Source organism: Marmota monax, unplaced genomic scaffold, assembly GCF_021218885.2.
Source record: "Marmota monax isolate L192 unplaced genomic scaffold, Marmota_monax_Labrador192_F-V1.1 WCK01_AAM20220418_F8-fsc00261, whole genome shotgun sequence".
NCBI lineage: Eukaryota > Metazoa > Chordata > Mammalia > Rodentia > Sciuridae > Marmota > Marmota monax.
In genome coordinates this window covers 2,965,086-2,986,816 of record NW_026695225.1, presented here as the reverse complement: position 1 = coordinate 2,986,816, position 21,731 = coordinate 2,965,086, and the positions used below count along the sequence as shown (strand labels likewise).

General features: G+C 36.3%; 1 protein-coding gene, 1 non-coding gene and 1 pseudogene across 7 annotated transcripts in view; 1 reads left to right on the top strand and 2 right to left on the bottom strand.

Moving 5' to 3' along the window:
* Window positions 1-21,731, top strand: part of Atp11c (ATPase phospholipid transporting 11C) — a 188,828-nt gene that overhangs the window by 29,930 nt on the left and 137,167 nt on the right. The gene's annotated exons all lie outside the window — the stretch shown is intronic.
* Window positions 4,702-5,491, bottom strand: LOC124086858 (small ribosomal subunit protein eS6-like; annotated as a pseudogene).
* On the bottom strand, window positions 11,942-12,066 carry LOC124086876 (U6atac minor spliceosomal RNA). The gene has a single exon (XR_006849955.1). It is a non-coding gene; the product is annotated as a U6atac minor spliceosomal RNA (small nuclear RNA).

Here is a 21,731-nt window from a genome sequence, read left to right as displayed (position 1 = left end):
TGGTACTGGGGACTGAACCCAGGGGTGCTTTACCATTGATCTACATCCCCAGTTCTATTTATTTTTTGAGATAGGGTCTTGCTAAATTGCTCAGGGTCTCACTAAGTTGCTGAGGTTGGCCTTGAACTTGGATCTTCCTGCCTTAGCCTTCAGAGTCAACTGGAATTATACATGTGAACCGCTGCACCAGCTCTACTCTGTGTCTTTTGCCAGAATCGATGCAACCCTGAAGATTTGTTTGTCCTAATTCCTCTCTTAATATTTCAGCTGTGAGTGAGCTATTGATTGGAAAGGAATAACAACCTGCTTTTGGCAGGTTCTGGTATGTTAGGAATTGAGAGCTTTAAAAAAGAACATTACTTCACATAGTTTGTTTCAAACTAAATAATATATAGTATTGTATCATGAAGAAGGTTTATTGCTAGAGATCATCAGATGCAAAGGAGAAGGAGAAGGAATTCAAATAAGTGACAGTATTTACTAAAGGACTGAAGACCAAGGTCAGCACCATAGGAACATTGTTTCCAGCAGCCCACTCATTCTCTACCCACTTCACCCATAATTCATGTACTTGGCTCCTAACATGCACTTAAAGCACTTCCCAGAAAGACTGTTCTAGAAGAAAAGGTACACAGAACGTAAGCAATTAACTTTTCATTGAAGTTAACCTTTAGAGTATATTATTAGTAGTTTTGAATTCTAGTTTGACTTGTCAGTAGAAAAAGTAGGAAGGGCTGGGGTTGTGGCTCAGTAGTAGAGTGCTCACCTAGCACATGCAAGGCCCTGGGCTTGATCCTCAGCACCATGTATAAATAAATAAATAAAATAAAGATTGTCATTTTAAAAAGTAGGAAATGACATACTATGTTTAGATGTACTGCAAATAACTGAAGGTATTACATCTACCATAAAAAATAGTCAAAAAGTGGAAATTTTTGCTGCATTAATTTATTAATCCAAGTTGTGGCTAATGAGATCTTTTTTTTTTTTTTTTTTAAAGAGAGAGTGAGAAAGGGAGAGAGAGAATTTTAATATTTTATTTTTTAGTTATCGGCAGACACAACATCTTTGTTTGTATGTGGTGCAGAGGATCGAACCCCGGCCGCATGCATGCCAGGCGAGCGCGCTACCGCTTGAGCCACATCCCCAGCCCACTAATGAGATCTTAAGGGGACTTTCTGAATTGGAGAGAGATGCCAACAGGGAACTAAAGAATATTCAGGTTTACATTGTTATTTTTTAAGTATTGTTGTCCATTATGATTGCCTAATGGAAGATTCTAGTACTTGTTTTAAAGTTCATTTTAAAATTGTATTAGTAAACTTTTAATTATTTATTTATTTGTTTGTTGGTTGATACTGGGGGTTGAACCCAGGGACTCTCAACCACTGAGCCATATCCTCAACCCTTTTTGTTTTTGATTTTGAGATAGGGTCTTGCTAAGTTGCTTAGGCCCTCACTATGTTGTTGAGGCTGGCTTTGAGCTTGTGATCCTCCTTAGCTTCTTGAGTCACTGGGATTACAGGGGTATGCCGCCATGCCCAGAAGTAAATTTATTTTAGAATTTGTTTAGATTTATAGTAAATTCTCAAGGATGGTACAATGAGATCCCATTATATGCCTCACACCCAATTTCTATTATTATTAACATCTTAGTATGATATTTTTGTCAAAATTAATGAACCAGTATTATTAACTAAACTCCATGCATTAATCAGATTCCCTTAGTCTCTAATGTCCTTTTTCTGTTCAGAATTTCATGTAGAATACCATATTGTGTTCTGTCATCTTGTTTCTTTAGACTCCTCTTGTTTGTAACAGTTTCTCAGACTTTCCTTGGTTTTGGTGGCTTTGATGGTTTTGAGAAGTACTACTCAGGTGTTTTATAGAATATCCCTCAATTAACAATTATCTGATACTTATCTCATGATTAGAATGTGAGTCATGATTTTTTGGGAGAAAGATCAGGTGAAGAGCTATTCTCATCACATATCCACATTGCATAGTATTTATATGACTTGTCATTGATAATTTTTAAAAATGTTTTTAATTGTCAATGGATATTTATTTATTTATTTATATGCTGAGAATTGAACCCAATGCCTCACATATGCTAGGTAAGTAAGTGCTCTACCATTGAGCCACAACCCCAGCCCTGTCATTGAATAATTTGATCACTTGTATGAAGCAGTGTTGTCAAGTTTCTAGACAGTTAAATTATTCCTTTTTAAAATAGAGATTTTTATTGATTTTCTTGTCTGTTTCTGGGAAGAAAGGTGTTTATTTTCATTTATTCAACAGAATTTATTGTGAGTTAAAGAAAATGTTATTTTAGGTCAATTCTAGGATTTTTTTTTCCTTCTAATTGAGAAAAGCTGTATTTAAGGAGCAGCCTATACTTTGTGGGTAACAAAAGTTGCTCAAAGTCAAGTTTTTGGTATATAGTGCGTATTTGTTTAGCTTTTCTAAATATATAAGGTTTTAAAAAACAATTGTTTTATTACAGATGAATATCATAAAGTAACAAAATCATATTTTTCATATATTATACCAACTCAGTTATTTGTGGTTTCTCAGTATATCAGACTTCCTCACCTTCTCTCTTCACTTATCACCATTACTTCTGAGTGTAAATTATTTCCGTAAATAAGACCCTTTCTATCCTTCTATCTTTAATATACTGTAAATACACAGGGTTGTATAGATACTAGACATTGAATGACTTACATAAATACATTCCTTCAAATAGTAGTCACAGTAGCAGATGAAGATCAGAAAGTACTAGGGGAAAAACGTCACAGGCACATCTTGTTTTGGAATTTGTTAGTGAGGTTCAATATTAAGGAATGAAAATATCATGCAGCAGATGAGCCTCTAGGATGAATTTGATTTAACTCTCTACAGCAGCAAAATCTCATAATCAGATGGTGTTGCTTGAGGCCTTCTCTTGTTTTGGAGTTGGATAATTTAAATTGAGTAACCTCTAGTGGATTTCTATTCTGTCATGTAGCAAGGATTGTCTTTGCAGATGGAGAGGGAGAATTTTCTGTTGGGCTGTACATGAGCTCAATGGGAAGGGTTAAGAATTATGAATGAATTCATTTAACTGGATTTTGCTTCCAAATAATAGGCAACTTTACCAGATTTAGTGACATTGCAAACATGGAAAGAACAGAGGCCTCTAGGTTTCTTTGCTGTCTCTGCCACTAGTTTGTTGTGTAATTTTTTTGTAGTTTGTTTTCTTAATGATCTTCAAGATTTTCAGCCGTATGATAAGAATATTTAGATAGGCAAGAACATTATTTAGATCTCTGAAGATGATATAAGTCTGTGGTTCAAAATGGGAAATGAGAGTTGCAATGTGGGCTATCCTCCCAATAACATGTTGTGCTCATGATGAGGCATAAGAGGTAAAAATATAAAAGGTATTTGTTTTTCTCACAAAACATTTTATGTATAGTTGGGGGCATGGTGTTGACTAATGACTTGATGCTAAATTATTTTTTTGTAGATATAGCCACAAATATAAAAATGAATAGATTTCTGGGTAATGCCTATGGGCTATAGAGCTTTTAAAGATGTATTCTGGATTAGGGAACTGGTGATTGGATGGAAAAAATGAACAGAGTTCTCTGTACACTGAACTTCATATTCATCCTTTTTTCTGGTTCTTCCCATTTGACATACTTTCTTTCTCTTTCATTGGGATTTTAAAGCAACTCTGTGCTACTCATGGGCTTGCCTCATACTCTCTGATGTTGGGAGGTCTGTGAAGGCCTTCTGGTTTCTGTTTCTGTACAGCTTTCCACTGGACTGAGCTGAAGCAGGTCAGCCTTGAACAAGGCTTTGGGCCCCAGCCTGTTGGAGTTAAATTTTGTGAAGTTCAGGCTACTAGCTCAGCAGTTCAGCATGTGTGCTAGTCTTATTCTGACTTTGTGAGCTCAGTTTTTTTTTTTAAGACTGATCTTACCTAATTCTTTGTAATTAAGACTAGCCTTGTATTTTTTGTGTGCGCCAGAAACTAGGCTTTGTTCTGTTTTTTTTTTTTTTTTCCTTGTGAAGGCCTGGTCTGGGTGCAGTAGTTGTTATTCCAGTTCCTTCCAGGGTAGGAATATCCTTTCTTTTAGCCAGACTGCTCGGGAGCATGAGCTCTACCTAGACCATGAGGTTGGGTCTTTGTTGTCTAATCCTATATTGTTGGTGCTCATCAATTAATTATCTTTTACAGCTCTCCTTGTTGTGTTCTGTTTGCTTTCTTCGTGCTGAGTATCTCAATGCTTATTGTTCATGTGCCTAGGGTTCTATTTCTTACCACTCCACCTTCATCTTCATCTTCGTTATCATCTTTTTTTTTAAGTAGGGAGTTGAACCCAGGGATGCTTTTCCACTGAGCTACATCCCTAGTCAATTTTATTTTATTTTTTATTGTGGTAGTTATTTTATTTACTTTAGTTATGACTTTCTGCAAAGGTAATGTTTTATATTAAGTATCCTTTCTGAGCCACTCATCTTCAAAAAGAAACCTTTGCTGGCCATCTAGTATCGTGTCAGTCTCTGAATTTGAAGAACATCATTTCATATGTCTCCTGTAGGTAGACTTCTTCCACTGCTTCCCTTTCTATGATATGTTTTTCCATCCATTTTCTGATTATATCAAATCAATAATGAGAAGTCAATAAAGTTTGAATTTAAAGTTTATTTATTTGTTACACTTAAAAATTCTTATTTTTGACTGGACTCAGACTTAGAAGTAGAAGCTCTCAGAGAAGACAGCCTGAGTCTCTTGGTAGTCTGTTCCTGGCGTTTTTCTTTGGCTTCTTTCATTCTCTTGGCCAAAAGTTTGGCATATTCTGCAGCCTCTTCCTTATTCTTCTTAGTAAGCTGTTTATTCAGAGCGGTATGCTGGCGCTTGTGTTGCAGGACACGTGGAGGAACAAGACGCTGAGTCTTTGGTGCTTTGGTCCTGGTTTTTTTTTCCCTTCCTTGTTTAAGGGTTTTCTGACAACATATTGGTGGACATCATCTTCCTTAGAGAGATTGAAAAGTTTACAGATTCTACTAGCTCTTTTGGGTCTCAGTCCACGAGGTACAGTAGTATCAGTAAGTCCAGGAATATCCTTCTATCCTTTTTTTTTTTTTTTTTTTTTTTTTTTTTACAATAACCAAGTTGAAAACGCTCAGATTGACATCCATAATGCAACCTAGAACAGATTTGTGCTTTTTCCAGTTCGCCTGGGTCTATAACAGGAATGCCCTTTACTCAGTAGCTGGCAAACACAGCCGTGGGTCAAGACAACCTGCTTCATGGGGAAACCTTGTTTGTCATTCCCGCCACTGATTTGGACCAATAACCCTTCCATTTTTCACCCAGAGCATCTGCAACAACTTCTGTGGCCATATGCTTCTCATAAAAAGAACGAAGTTTGTGTTCATTGACCGTTTCAATGAGTTTCTGACAGCCAGTAGCTGGGAAGGAGATATTCACCTTCATCTTAGAGCAGCTGATCACCCACAAGGCACCACGAAAAAGAGCTCAATTTTATTTTTATTTGTATATTTTGAGACAGTGGCTCTCTTGAGTTGTTGATGGTCTTGCTAAGTTGCTGAGTCTGGCCTCAAACTTTAGATCATCATGCATAAGCTTTCTGAGTTGCTGGGATTATAGCCATGTGCTACTGTGCTGACCTTTCATCTTCTTTTCTTCTTTTTTTTTTTTTTTAAGAATTTTTGTTGTTGTTGTTGTAATTGGACACAATACTTTTATTTTATGTATTTATTTTTATGTGGTGCTAAGGATCAAACCCAGGGCCTGGCATGTGCTAGGCGAGCACTCTGCCACTGAGCCACCACCCCAGCCCTTTCATCTTCTTTTCTAATTACACAGTCTTTGTCTGTTTCTCTTTCTTCCTAGACTTTACTGTTAGGATGACTTCCAAGCATCTGATGCCCTATCCTTCCAGTGTGGAGGGGTCTCTGCAGACTCTACTATCTCATCTACCATACTGCCTGCTTTCAAAAGCTTAATTATGACAATCATTGTTTTCCTTTTTTCTGGAAATCTTTTAATAAGAAATCTACCATCAGCTTTTAGCTCATTATTTCATGATATAAACTTACCCTTGGATATTCTTTATGGAACTTTAAAAATATTAATTTTTTGTCTTTAAAACAAACCTCACATATCCCTTTTGCAGCTACTTGGTACTTTTACAAGGGGCAGGACAGGGACTAAAATCTTAAAATCTTGACATTGGAAGAGATCTTCAAAGGCATCCATTTTAGCTTTCCATCTGATTGATACCTTATCAACTCCCAGGGTAATTCATCAGTCACATTTTGTAGTAGCTCTCCATTGGTTTCTTGGGCCAAAACCTTCAATTCATTCATTCATATATTCATTCACTCATTCCTTCAGTCTGTTCAGTTACTGAACAGTTACTGAACATCTACCTTTAGCCAGTCACAGGGTATGTGTGTGTTTGAGTGTGTGTGTGTTTGTATGTGTGTGAGAGAGAGAGAGAGAGTAAGAGAGAGCGAGAGTGAATACCAGCAAGCACATTACTTTCCATTGGGAGCTTCTAGCCTAGTGGGAGATAGAGCAATCACCATTCCTAGCTAAGGGATGAGCAGTAGTCAGGAGAATGTCTCATTTCCTCTGCTGACTGAGGTTGTGGGGGAACTCTTTTTGCCATTCCAATTAATACCAACTTTCTTGTCCATCACCAGATTTTTAGCTACCCCCTCCTAAAAAGAGAGAGGAAATTCCACATCTGCCTTTTTCCTTTGCTTATCCATGACTTGCTCTTGGAGTCATCTTTCTACATGGAAATCTTAGTTTGTTACTCCCCTATTCATAGCCTGCCTATTTTGTACTCCATAGACTTAGTATCTAACTCCTTAGTACAACTTACAGAGCCCTCGGACATTGGAATTCATACTTCCCTGTCTCATTACACACCATTTTCTTTTTTTTTTAGAAATTTTTTTTTAATATTTATTTTTTAGTTTTTGGCGGACACAACATCTTTATTTGTATGTGGTGCTGAGGATCGAACCCGGGCCGCACACATGCCAGGCGAGCGCGCTACCGCTTGAGCCACATCCCCAGCCCCACACACCATTTTCCATCAGGTACTCAGTGTCCCAAAATTTTGTGCAGTTTCTTGGCTATACCATACTTACTATATTTCTATTGCTGCCTGCAGTGACTACTGCTCTTCCTGGTAAACTCTGGGGGCATGAATACCTGATAGAAAATGGTGTACAAGGAGGACTAAATCACACCTTTAGTTTTCCTCTTCTAGTAAGATGTATTCTGGCTTGTTGGCTGCTTCTGTACCTCATTTATCCCCACCACTGCCCATGTGAAGATCATTGGGTACTCCAGACCAAGTTTTATCTTCAGCTTAATAACAGAAACTGGCACAGAGTGAGAAGTGAATAAATATCTGTGGGATGAATAGATGAGTGAATAAATGAAGACAAGTGTTCTGTAGTGTGTTTTTCAGTTTAAATCTTCTTTGGGCCTCTGAGAATGCTAGTTATATGACTCCTACCATTTTTTGACCATAGCGTCCTACAAATCCAGGACCATGCACACTGGCTTATCCATTGCTAGACAGCTGCTTGAAACTGTCATTGAATAGCCTACCAAACAGTGAAAAAGGTCCTTCAGGGGTTTTGGACAGATCATTACCATCTCCCATCCTGTAGCCTCTACTGCCAAGATAAGCATCTACTGTGTTTCTTCAGAACTCTGATCAAGAGAAGAGATTGCACAGAATGAAAATGCTTCTTCCCTGATCTTCTAAACCAGAACACTTGTAAAATGAGGAAAATTGGTACTTGAATGGGTTCCTGTATCATTAGGCAGATCTTTGAATGATTCATCTACAAACTCAAGTAATTGATAAGGACAGTTATTGGTTATTTATTATCTTCAGTTAGTTTGTTTTATGGGTGCATTTTTGGTTCTAAATTATACATTTATCACCTTCTTTCCAGAGCCCCCTTTTACACATTTATATCAATTAGCAGTGAAAGTACACATAGAGAATTTATATGAACTTCGTCTGCCCTCCATCTCTTCTTGTTCCTTTTTCATGGATCTTAAATTTATGATCAGAAATCAGCATTTTAGTTTTAATTAGTTATAAACCTCTGCCTAAAATTGGTCATTTGAGATGATATACAATTTATTGCATTATTATTGAATATAGTTTACGTGTGGAAAAGGTATCTTTTTTAGCTGTGTATAAGTCAGTGAATTTTGATAAAATTTTATAGTTTGTAACCCCAACTGAAATCAAAATAATAGAATTTTCTGTCAACTCTGTGCTCCTTTGTAGTTACTATCCTCCCTGCATTGCCAGTCTGTGGCAACCACTGATTGATTTCTGTCCTTATTTTTTTCCATTTCTGGAATTTCATGCTACTTGGATCAAAGTTTGCAACCTTTTGAGTCCAGCTTATTTAACATAATATTTCTAAGAATAATCCATGGCATTGCATTTATACATTTTCTACCTTTAATTGTTGAGTAGAGTTCTACTATATGGATGTACTACAATTTGTGTATCCATTTACCAGTTGGAAGATATTTGGAATGTTTTCAGTTTTTGATGATCATGCATAAAGTTGCTATAAATACTTAAGTTTAGATTTTTGTGTAGACATATCTTTTTTTTTTTCTCTTAGGTAAATACATAGGAGTTTGATGGCTGGATTTTATGACAAGCGTGTTTATTACCCTTTTAAGAAATTGCCAAACTGTTTTTCAAAGTGACCATACCATTTTGATTCCTAATACCAACATATAAGGTTCTACTTGATCCGTATATTCACTGATATTGTTATTGTCTGTCTTTCAGTTTTTTAGCCCAGGGTTGGGGCAGTAGCTCAGTGGTAGAGTGTTTGCCTAACATGTAAGGCACTGGGTTTGATCCCTTGTTAAAAAAAAAAAAAAAAGCCAAGAAATGGCCTTTACACATGCTAAGAAAACACTGTGCCACTGAGCTATAGCCCCGGCCCACCAAGAAATTCTTATGGGCAGATAGGGAAATTTTATTCTGCATTTTTCCTAAAATGAATAATGAATTTGAGCAAGTATCTGTTAACATTGTTTTGATTGGCAGGGTTTTAAAAATTATATAGTTTTGAGGGTCTTTTAAAAATATCTGGATATCAGTCCTTCATCAATAAGTGTTTTGTAAATGTTTTTCCCAGTTTGTGACTTGTCTTTCCATTTTCAAATTAAAAATTTCAAAGAACAGAAGTTTTAAGCTTTGGATGAAGTTCTGTTTTTCAGGATTTTTTTTAATGGTTCATGATTTTTCTGTCCTATCTGAGAAACTATTGCCTGACCCAAGATCACAGAGATTTAATTTTTTCCCTGGAAGTTTTATAACGTTAGGGTTTACATTTCAGTCTATGACCCTTTTAAAGTTTTTATATATAGTGTGATATATGGATTGAAGTTCATTTTTTAAATACACATATACCCAGTTATTCCAGCATTATTTGTTGAAAAGACTAAAAAGATTACCTTTTGTCTATTGAATTAACTTGACACTGTAAAAAATTAATTGACCATATAAGTGTGGATCAATTGCTGGACTCTAGTCTGTTCCATTGATCTGTGTTTATCCTTTTGCCAATACCATACTATCTTGAATATTGTAGTTTATAGAATAGTTTGTTTGGGATCTAACCCAGGGGTCCTTTACTACTGAAATACATCCCCAACCCTTTTTACTTTTTATTTTGAGGCAGGGTTGCACTAAGTTGCTAAGGTTCTTGGTTAGTTACTGAGGCTGGCCTTGAACTTGCCATTCTCCTATCTCAGCCTCCTCAGTCCCTGGGATAACAGGCTTGAGCCACTGAACCCAGTTTATAGTATGCTTTGAAATTAATTGCCATGAATACTCCCAACTTTATTTTTCTTCTGCAAAATTGTTTGGGTCATTCTGCTTTTCCATATAACTTTTAGAATCATCTGGCAAATTTCTTTTAAAAGCCTTCTGTGATTTTATTTGGGGTGAATTAGATCCTGTATATCAATTTGGGGGAGAATTAACATACAGTAGTCGTAACTGGGCATGGTGGTGCATACCTGTAATCCCAGTGGCTCAGGAGGCTGATGCAGGAAGATTGTGAGTTCAGAGCCAGCTTCAGCAATAGCAAATGCGCTAAGCAACTCAGATCCTATCTCTAAATAAAATACAAAATAGGGCTGGGGATGTGGCTCAGTGGTTCGGTGGTCAAGTGCCCTGAGCTCAATCACTGGTACCCCCTCCCAAATACAGTAGTCCCCCTTAATCCACAAGAGATACATTCTAAGAAGAAACCACAGGTAGTACTCAACCGTATACATATCTATGCTTTTTCTTGTACATACATGTACCTGTGATAAAGTTTAATTTATAAGTTAGGTACAATATGAGATTAACAACAACAATAATAAAATAGAGCAATTAAAACAATAGATTATAATAAAAGTTATGCAAATGTGGTCCTTCTCTCAAAATATTGTACTGTACTCACATTATTCTTCTGGTAATGTGAGATGATACCATGTGTATGAAATGAGATGAAGTGAGATAAATGACAAAGGCATTGTGACAACATTAGGCTATCATTGACTTTCTTGCTGATACCTCAGAAGAAGGATGGATTATCAAGTCATGACCATGCCTTAACCATGGATAACTGAAACAACAGAAAGAGAAACCATGAATGAGGGGAGACAACTATATTTATGATATTGAGTCCTCAAATCCACGAACAAAGTATATCTCTCTGTTTAGGTCTTTCATATCTCTCATCAGTATTTTTCATACATCCTAACAATACATTGTTAGATTGAATCCTGAGTATTGTATGCTTCTTTAAAAAATTTAATTCCTCATTTGTTCACTGCCATATAAAAAAATAATTGATTTTTATTTTTCATTTTAATTTTATTGGTACCACGGATTGAACCCAGGGGCACATAGCTATTGAGCCACATCCCCAGCCCTCTTTATTTATTTATTTTATTTTGAGACAGGCTCTTGCAAATTTGCTTAGTGCCTCACTAAGTTGCTAAGGTTGGCTTTGAACTTGGAGTCCTCCTGCCTCAGCCTCTTGAGCCTCTGGAATTATATAGGTGTGTGCCACCATGCCTGGCTATTATTTTTTTTTTTTTTTTTGAGAGAGAGGTGGGGGGAGAGGAGAGAAAGAGACAGAATTTTAATATTTATTTTTTAGTTTTTGGCGGACACAACATCTTTGTTTGTATGTGGTGCTGAGGATCGAATCCGGGCCGCACGCATGCCAGGCAAGCGTGCTACCTCTTGAGCCACATCCCAGCCTCTGGCTATTAATTTTTATATATTGATTTTATATTCTCCTACTTTGATAAGGTCAGTAATTAGGTCTATTAGTTTTTGGAGATTCTTTTGTGGACTGTCTATATTGATAATTATGTTTTCTATGAATAAACAGTTTTGCTCCTCTCTAATCTATATAAATATTTATTTCTTTTCTGTAATTTACATTTTAGCTAGGACTTCTGTCCTGGTTAATGTTGGATTGGAGTGGGAAGAGTGAATTCCTTGTGTATGAATGGGTTCTTTGCCTGTTCCTAATCTTAGTGGGGAATCATTTAGTCTTTCACCAGTAGATACTAATTAGCCATAGGTTTTTCATAGATACCCTTTATCAGACTGAAGAAGTTCCCTTCAATTTCTAGTTATTTGTGGGTGTGTGTATGTGTGTTTAATCATGAATGTCTGCTGCATATATCACACACCTTTTCTGCAACTTATAGATATACACAATTTTTTTTGGTTAGGCTGTTGATAGTGTGGGTGGTATTGTGTTTATGAGTGTTGGATCTACCTTGCATTCCTAGACTAAATTATATGTGACTAATATATATTATTCTGTTGTATTTTATGGGCAGAAATTTTGGATAGATGCCATGAAGTAGATAGCAATTCCTTAACCATGTGTTTGTTGCATAGGTCATATTCTCTTCCATCTTATTTAGGGAAAGTGCTCATCTTCTTGCCTGTCATGTAATATACTTTTGCTTCATCTTCATTTGATCTTTAGGTCATCAAAAAAGAGCCAGGGAGAAGGTTACAAAGATAGTGTATAATATGCAGTGTATACATTTATTTCATTTATTAATGGGAAATTGAGGTGCATCAGGTAATTTGTACCACCCAAGTCTTGAAGTTAGTAAAAGGCAGAGTTAGTATTTAAGTTTCAGACTTTTTGGAAAAAAATCTAGTATTAATCCACTTTATACTGTTTTCTTTCTCTGAAAGTGAGTAAGTGGATGTATGTGTGCATTTGTGTGTGTGTGTGTGTGTGTGTGTGTGTGTGTATGTAACAGAGAAAGACAGATTTGGAAAGAGAAACAGTTTTATAGATTGCCATCTATGCATCTGGGCTTTTAGATACCTTTGGAAATCAGCTATGATATTTACTTGTGACACATTTGTGTCTCTGGTCTACATTTGTAAAAATTGAAATGTAAAATATTAACATGGGGTTGTTTGCTTTATACATCCAGTATGCTCAATATAATAGTGTTTTACTATCATTATTGATTTTCTACCATTAAATGCATTTGATAACTGTAAATAATTAATTTGGGTTTTTGAAAAATGTCAAATGAAACTTAGAATGATTTTAATAGTTGTTCACGTCTTTTGCTGATATAGTGTAGACCAAGTTACCTTATATAAAAATATACAGTTTTCTCTACTTTTCATTCTCCTTTTTCCAAGTGAGAGCACCACTGGTATATTTACTAAATGTGTTTGAAAGATCTTAAAAAACACTACTGAGTGCTTTGGGCCTTGGCCCATAGGAGTGGAGATGCCATTTTAGTCCCTTAGTCATGTAGATCTGATAGTTTTTGACTTTTGAGACTATCTTCTCTAACAGACACAAACCACTTCAGGCTGTGTTGAGGTAATGATTGTTTTTTCCAGTAAAGTTATTTTGGTTATCATAAGTAGGGTCCAAGAGCTTTTATGTGTTTCCTCAGTCAGGGAGGTAGGAATGGAAAACAAAAAAGGCTGATTCTTAGAAAGTGCATCACACTAACAATAAATTACCCTTTAGAGCATAGGACAGTTCAGGATAGTTGTTGTTAGCTCGAGCTCTATCAACTGATACCCTTGTGGGAATTGATTCCCATGATTATTTGATTTCATGGTGGTACCCTTCCAATCAAAGATGTGTTGCTTGGCATATGAAAATCAATTATAAGCCAGGTGTGATGGCGTGCACCTATAATCCCAGGGGCTCAGGAGGCAGAGGTAGGAGGATTGCAAGTTCAAAGCCAGCCTCAGCAAAAGCCAAGTGCTGAGCAGCTCAGACCCTGTTTCTAAATAAAATATAAAATAGGAATGAGGATATGACTCAGTGGTCTAGTGCCCCTGAGTTCAATCCCCAGTACTCCTCCCCCGCAAAAAAATCAGTTGTATTTGGAGAATTTTTTTATGATAATTGTATTTAATTTTATCTACTAATGATGAGAGACAGTTCCAATAAAACTGTTTTTCAGCTTTTTCACGGAAGAACAATTTTAGAGGAAAAGCTTGTTCAGGAGTTAGGTTCAGAGGTCTCAGCTCCATTCTTTAGGCTTGAAGTGAGGGAGAACATGGAAAATTTTTGAATAATATCACTATCCCTTGATGTGGAAAATCAGAATTAATCAGTCTTTATTTGGAGTATGTTTCTTCTAGCCCTGAAGCTCTTATGTAATATGTTAAGCTTCAAGTTCAAACTGGTTAATAATGACCTTAATAAGCTGATGTTGAAGTGAATGTGATAAGAAAGTTATGTTGATCATATTTGTTCAGCAATCCAGATGTCTTTGTGTTAGGATGATATTTGGTTTTGATCTTTTGGATTTGTACCCCCCTCCCCCAGTGATATATTCAGATGATGAAGTGTGATATAAATTGTGACATAACTTTGTAACATTTATTTTACTGTTTTCAAAGCATATTGGCCACATCTCTCATTTACTTTTTACTTTACTTGGTACATTAGTTGAGGTTAGGTCTTATTTCCATTTTATGGTGAGAAAAATAGACCTCAAAGATAAGTGTTTTTTTCACATCACCATTAGATATTGAAAGAGTATTCAGAACTTGATTTTGTCTTTTGCCCATTGCCCTCTGATCATTGAGCCGGATCTGGCTCTCTAAACTTCATCTATCTGGTAAACATTCAAAAACTAATGTGTAATGAGCACCCTTGTCCCCACAGTTAGGATCAACAGATGTGATTAGATGTTCATCTTCAGAGGAGTTTGTGAAATAACTAGTTGGCAAGAGACAAAATTTTGGGAGTAATTTCTACCTTTCATATGTGTAACTGTCATTTTCTAGATTGACTAGATGGATGTTTCCAGTGTCCAAGTGGCCATGTCCAAAGGCTGTTAATTAAATTTTAATAAACTATTGGGCAGTGTGGTGAGGCCCAGCCTTGTAGATTTAGTGGGGCTTCTTGAGGAGTTACTTTGTTAAACACAGGGGAATAAGGATTAAAATGAAACAAATAAAAATATGATTTGATTAGAATCTCACAAGCTAGCAAACTAGATGAAAGAATTTACAGAGATGCTTCTGATTTTGGCTTCATCTGGTTCTTCCTCCATTACACCAGTACAACAGTTTTTTGAACACATGCCTGAAACTTTCTGGTGGCTTTCTATTTCTTATAGAATCGAATACCCTTTCTTATCAGGACATACAGGGTGTTCTCTGATTTGACCCAGCTTCCTCTTGCATGCTCACATCTCCATAGAGTGCTCCAGGCACATGACCCTCTCCTTGAAGTGCTCAAAGGTGGCCATAATTTTTTATACCTCTAGTGTTTACTTATGCTAAGCTGCTTTTCTAGAATGACATATTAGTCTGGATCATCTGGAAAAGAGATACTCAGGATTAACCTGGCACAGAATCATTGGGGAAAAATGCCCGTGGAAGAGACAGTGGTGAGGGACTGGGAATAGTGGGAGTGCCATCAGTTCATGATGCAAGTCTGACCCCTAGTGAAGGGGACAGAGAGGTAGTTAGGTAGAAAGGTTTTAGACTTCTGTTTAGACTGCTGTGCAGTCTAGGGAACGGTTCAGCAAAGCTGTGAGTGAGTTGAGAGTCATCTGTCAGTGGTGTCCTGTATCCTCCAGGAGCAGTTCTTAGTATTCCTGTTTTTTTGAGTGATTGACTTGAAGGCACCCCATTGTAGGTTTGATCGTCACAAACACTAGGATGAATTTCTGATGCAGATAAGGTCCTTGATCAGTTGTGTTCTTAGTAGTCAAAAGCCTTAAAGTTGCGTCTTCTTGGTTGTCATAAATGCCTTTTCTTCTTCCATTTGATTCTTTCTACCTTTCCTTCAACTTTAAAAGTTTCTTCTGTCAGAAAACTTCCTTGAAGGATAATCTCAGAATGTCCATGATAATTATACTACCTACATTGGTCACCCCTAATCTTTGCCTGGAAAATTCCTCGTATATTTGAATTGTACATCTACCACTTATTACAGGACCAGACATCTGGTAGATGCTTAGGAAATATTTGTTGAAATAATGCATGGGAAGGATGTAGGTAGATCTAGGGAGAAAGATAAGTGAGGCAAAGTGAACTGCTTGAACATGACCATAGATGGAGAAGAATGAAGGATTTATTTTGTATTTAAGAAATATGTCTTTTCCTAGTGGAAATCCACATATAGTAGAATGAAATTCAACCCCTCTCACCCTGCATAAAACTTAAGTGGATCAAAAACCTAGGAATTAGACCAGAAAACCTGCACCTACTGTAAGAAAATGCAGGCCCAACACTCCAACATATCATCTTAGGAATCAACTTATTTAATAAGACTCCTAAAGCATAAGAAGTAAAATAAACCAGTAAGTGGGTTTGTATCAAACTAAAAAGCTTCTTCATGGCAAAGGAAACAATCAAGAACATGAACAGAGATTCTATAGAATGGCAGAAAATCTTTGCCAGCCGCACCTCAGATACGGAGTTAATTATCAAGATTGATACAAAGAACTCAAAAAGCTTTAACACCCCCCCAAAAAAAAAGAAAGAAAGAAAGAAAGAAAAACCCAATCAAAAAACGGGCAAAGGATGGGGCTGGGTTTGTGGCTTAGAGGTAGAGCGCTCACCTGGCATGCGTGAGTCAGTGGGTTTTATCCTCAGTACCACATAAAAATAAAATAAAGATATTGTGTCCATCTATAACTAAAAAATAAATTAAAAAAAAATGGGCAAAGGAACTAATCAGATACTTCTCAAGAGAAGGCATATAAATGGTCAACAAATCTATGAAAAATGTTCAAAATCTCTAGCAATTAGAGAAATGCAAATTAAAACTACACTGAGGTTTCATCTCACTCCAGTGAGAATGGCAATTATCAAGAATACAAGTAAATAATAAATGTTGGTGAGAATGTGGGAAAAGGGTGTGCTCATACATGCTGGTGGGACTGCAAATTGGTATAACCATTCTGGAAAGCAGTATGGAGATTCCTCAAAGAACTAGGAATGGAACCACCATTTGATAGTTACCTCACTCCTCAATATATATATATATATCCAAAGGAGTTAAAATCAGCATACTATAGTGACACAGCTACATCAATGTTTATGGCAACATAGTTCACAGTAGCCAAGCCTTGGAACCACCCTAGATGCCCTTGAACAGATGAATGAATTAAAAAATTGTGGAATACTACTCAGCCATAAAGAACAATGACTTTATGACATTTGATAGCAAATGGGTGGCTCTGGAGACTATTGTGCTAAGTGAAATAAACCAATCCCAAAAAACCAAAGGTTGGATGTTCACTCTGATATATGAATGCTAATCCACATTAAGGGGTGGGAAGAGGATGAATAGAAGTACAGTAGATTAAATATAGGGGAATGAAGGGAGGAAAAGGGGAATGGGTAAAGGAAAGACAGTGGAATGAATTTGACATATCTTTCCTATATACATATATGAATACAACACAGTGAATCTCACCATCATATACATATGCAAAACTGGGATCCTAAATAGAATAAGATGTATTTCATCCTTGTTTAAATATAATAAAATAGATTTCTACTGTCATGTATATCTAAAAAGAACTAATAAAAAAGAAATATATTTTTCTCTTTTTAAGCTGTCATTTTGGGGAAAGTATATCATGATGCAAAAGAGTGAGGGAAAGGAGTGTGTTCCTGGCAGTTGAAAATGATTCATGCTTGAGAACTTCGTTGAAAACAATGTTTGACTATTTCCTGAGAGACTTCTTTCCTGAGAGGAAACAGAGTTGATGGAAATGGAATTTTATTGCTGCCAGGAAAAGTATGATAAAGATCAAATCTCATACAACTACTACTACCAGAATAGAAATTTCCATAGAGCAGAAAGATTTCAAAATCCCAGCTAATGGCTCGTATGTATTTAGTATTCAGTGCTGCTGAATTGTAATTCTGTAATGGAATTTGACCAATTTTGACAATCCAGTTTGTAATGTATGAATTAGTGAAGGCTCATTCATCTTGACATTTGCTGACTCTACCAGATGTTGGTCATATTTTTGATGGAAAGGAACAGCAAACTGGCCAGGATCCCAAATCTCAGCATCACTGCCAGCTGCCTACCATTGCCACAAGTTGTCAGAGGAAATAAATCATGCTGCTTAGGAAAAGGCCTGAAAAAAAATCACTCCTTATCAGCAGCTTGGGATTTGGCCCTTGTTCACTATGAAATGTTCTACTTTTGTGACCTGGGTTGGATCAGATATGAATAAGGAGCTCCTTTTTGCCCAGGCCCGAGTCTTTCTTATGAGGTCTCCCTCCTGTCTTATTTCCCAAGAGTTAACCACTTGAGGAGAAGTTTTCTTCATTTGTAATGTGGAGATGAATGATGGCACCTATCTAGTGGGCTTGCTTTGAGGTTTCAATCAGAGAATGTGTGGTGAGAACTTCAACTATTCTTGAAATAATGTGCTCAGTAAATGCTATCTAGGTTTTTTTTTTTTTTTTGTTATGCAATAGGAGTCTGAGTATAAAATCTTTATATTTTCAGTTGAGCATTATCAAAGTTGTTCATGCATTTATCAAGCATCTGTTCTGAGATAATGCAGCATGAGACTCTTAAGAACCTGGATCACTATGACCCATATTGTAATTCAGTTGCTAATATTCATTTCTTCTCTCAAGTGAAAAATTTGTAGATAAGCAATATTGCTTGCTTCTTGACTGTGTTCTAACCTAGTGTGGAATACTTTTTGTGGTCTTTCTCATTGATCTATCTCTCTCTCTCTCTCTCTCCCCCCCCCCCTTTAAATTTCTTTTACAATTCTTCTCTAGGTTTCATATGCCTAACTTTAAAAAGTCCCAAACATGTGAAAATAAGATATGTGTGTAATAAATACCCTTTTCCTTGAATACTGCTGAACAGGTTAGAAAACTGTTTGACCTAATAGTTTTTGCCTTTCTTATCTGTTCTTCACTTTTAGTGAAATAGTTCACATGGGATATTATTCCTTTAACTTCTGTCTTTACTACTAGAAGAGGTGATAATTTCTCCATGGATCTTCTCCTTTATCTCTTTTTAATTAGAGCTTTATGTTTATACATAGTAGTTGGGTTTATCCTGATACACATGCACAGAAGTTGATTTCAGATCATGATCCTCCATACACATTGCTTAACCTTTTTCCTTCTTTCTTTTCCAAGTATTGCCCTGTTACGTCAAGAGTTAGTCCCTCCTCATTTCTCTATCCCATTTGAAAGCTAGAAACATGAATTAAATTATGACTGAATAGACGATTGGGGCTTGGGTTGTAGCTCAATGGTAGAGCACTTGCCTTACATATATGAGGCACTGGGTTCAATCCTCAGCACAAGGTAAAAATGAATAAATAAAAATAAAGGTATTGTGTCCATCTACAACTAAAAATATTTTAAAGAAGAATAGATTATTACTGTTGATATAGATGTATACCTTTAAAACAAAGGAAAGCCATAAATTAAAAAGATATGGGGAGAGTAGCATTTGAATTCTTAAAAGCATCTCATATTCAATATGTCTAAATCTGCAGTTGCTCACTGTTTCTTCTCTAAGCTTTCTTCTACTGAGGTCCCTTCAGAATTTTCTGGCAGCCAACTCCCAAGATATTTCTCAAATCAATTTATTTCCCCCTTCTGATTTGCATTGTCCTTTCCCTGGCCCTAATCATCTTGCATCTGGAGGCAATAACTTCTTTCTTCATCTTTCTTCTAGTTCCCTTTCTGCCCTAGAGTATCACAAGGGTGTGCTTTTTTATTGTAAACTGAGACAAGGTTAAAAAAAATGTGAAACTTAAACCAATGACACAAGGCAAATGTACTGGAAATCACCATCCAAATCAAGAAATAGAACTTAGTAGCCATCCCAGAAATCCCTGTAGATAGCTTATCTCAATCAAAAACCCTTCCTCCTTCCAAAATAACCAGTATCCTGACTTTAAAGTAGTTATTTCCTTGTATTTCTTTATCTGGAAAGTATTTATTAAAAATATCAGTCTTGGGCTCCCTTAATGCTATAGCCTAGGGTTGCTATTATAGGTGGACACTATATCTAAAATTCCCTCACTCCTTGTCATTGTGGTTGTCGTCGTCGTAGTTGTCGTCATCGTCGTCTTCATCATCATCGTCATCATCATCATCATCAGTGGTGGTATTTGGTGCTAGGGATTGAACCTAAGGCATGCTAATAAGTACATGCTCTATCACTGAGCTATACCCCCAGCTTCTAATATTTGTTTTTTAAAAAATTATTTTAAAATATTTAATTTACAAATAAGAGTTGCATATTCAAAGTATACAACATGATGATCCAATATAAATTGTGTAATGATAGTCACAATCAAATCAACTCATTTATCACCACTCATGCTGTACATTAGAGGCCCAGACCTTGTTCATTTTATAACTGATCATTTGAATCCTTGTGATCAACATTCTACATCCTCATCTTTCCTAGCCCCTGCCAACTATCTTTTAACTTTGTTTTATGGTTCAATTTTTTAGATTTCACATATGAGATCATATAGTATTTACCTCTCTTAGCATGGTGTTCTTCAGGTTCATGCATCTTGTCACAAGTGACAGCATTTTCTTCTTTTTATGACTTAATAATATTCCATTATATAAATATACCATATTTTCTTTATCCATTCATCTGTTCGTGGATACTGATTCCATAGCTTGGCTGTTATGAACAATGCTGCAGTGGATATGGAGATGCAGATTTGACTTTAATAGACTGATTTTGTTAACTTTCACACCTGTCCTCACAGGTTTTCTCAGGCCTACCTTTACTGCTTTCTTTTTGTGACTCCTTTTCTCCTCCCCAGTTTGTTCATCTCTGGCCATACTACATTATTCATAAGCTGCCAGATGCCTCTACGTGTTTGCAAAATACTTCCAGGTATTGGCTTCTGCTGTTTTCCTCTTTTTGGAGTTGTCACTCTTACCATTTACACGTGAAGGCCTTTAACTAACTCAAATGTTCCTGTTCCTGTGATGCGTTGTCCTGGATCCCACTTCCTCTGACATACCTGGAGCAGAGTGAATCCTTCCCATCACTGTGCTCCATGTTCATTATAGCATTTATATGTACTTTTAAAAATCATTTTTCATAGTCTCTTATATCTAACAGATTGCTTGATAAAGAGTAGGTGCTCAGTAAATGTTGAATTAATGAATCCATGTAATCCATCTTTTTTTAATATTTATTTTTTAATTATAGGTGGACACAATATCTTTATTTTATGTGGTGCTGAGGATCGAACCCAGTGCCTCACACATGCTAGGCGAGTGCTCTACCTCTGAGCCATAACCCCAGCCCCGTGTCATCCATCTTTAAAGCTCTTTCAGGGTGTCAATTTTTTTTTTTTTTTGCTATTGACACTAGAAATCTCATATTTAATTATATGACCAATCTTGCTTTTCCTTAGACCTTCCTATTTCACACAAAATAAAAACAGATGTTTTTTTCACTTGCTGTCCTTGACTAATATTGCCAATATTTGGTTTTACAGTGTTTTCTTTGAAAGTGTTTGCTATTTTAACCACATAATTGGTAAAACAGCCCTTGTGGGCTTTTCTGATTACCTATGCACTATTTTTATTGTTTCCATGATAATACCTAATAATTATCGGTGCCAACTATGTGACAGGCACTGTGCCAAGTCCTGTCTGTGATTTATTTACTGACTACTCACCATAATCACTTATTATCTTTATTTTATAGGTTGGAAAATAAAGTTTAGAGAAGTTAAGCAAGGTCATGAAGCCAAAAATGAGTAGAGTCAGGGCACACAAGTATAGGCAGTCTGCCTATAAATGTAAAAAACCTTGCTTTGAAAAAATACCATTTTGTTACTTCTTATTAAGAAAAATAATAGTTTTCAGTAGTGAGCAGTAGAATTTTGCAGTGTATCTGTTGAACTCAGGCCATCTGTGGCAATGTGTTTCCTTCCCATTCTTTAATTGGATTCTTGTCTGGTCTTTAATGTCTTAATTCCTCCTTCCCTAAATTGCTCCCTTGCATGGCCCTAACTCTACTGACATTAGGTGTATATATCTTGTGGCAAATGTGTGGTAGTTTTGTTAATGACTTTTGGTGATCCACAAATAAGTAGGTTGCTCTTCTATTGACATGTCTTCTTTCAG